This window comes from Carlito syrichta, unplaced genomic scaffold (assembly GCF_000164805.1).
Source record: "Carlito syrichta isolate Samal-C Ts95f unplaced genomic scaffold, Tarsius_syrichta-2.0.1 Scaffold308051, whole genome shotgun sequence".
NCBI lineage: Eukaryota > Metazoa > Chordata > Mammalia > Primates > Tarsiidae > Carlito > Carlito syrichta.
Genome location: NW_007252147.1, coordinates 222538 through 223258, shown reverse-complemented (window position 1 = coordinate 223258; position 721 = coordinate 222538).

The window sequence follows — 721 nt, the reverse complement described above, 5'->3', positions numbered from 1 at the left end:
AAAAAAAAAAAAAAAAAAAGAATTTGCCTTATACCAACTCAGGTGGCCTGTTTTTACCTAAAACAACAGTTGTTTAATTTGTTTTGTTAGGATGTCTGCAAAGGTACTAACAGTCACAAAACATATGTGCTAAATATAGACCATTAAAACAGGCAAGTGCTTTCTTTACTCTCCAGTCCTTTTTATGTAGAGAGTTTCTACTCCAGCACTTTGCACCGGGTGATATGTTGTTTTAATAATAATCCTTAAATCATGTCATGGTGACTGTTCCCTTCCACCCCCGCCCTCCCCCAGAGTACTTAATGCAACGAGCTGCAGGAAGCAGGCATTCACACAGCTTAGATCCCTCTGACTAACTGACTCAATGTGCTACCTGTAATTATATTTTAAAATTTAATCAGGGCAGATCTAGGAACTCAAGGGGATAAAGTTAAAATTAACTATTCAAGTTAGGTTTGCATAAATTGTCTAGAGTGAATAGACTTCATCAAAACTTGTCAAAATGCAGAATTTGTCAGTGGAAACCAGAATATCAAATTTTTAAATCATCCATATGAAATACACTCAAGACTAAAGGTGAATAGTTCGTGGTGAAGTTAACATTGTTGGAATAAATTTTGTGCTGAACACAAAGTTACCAGTCTTACTTTTTTCATGCTTTTTGTTTTATTTCATTTTGTTTTTTATGGTAATGAGAAATCATAAATATTATCTTGCTGTG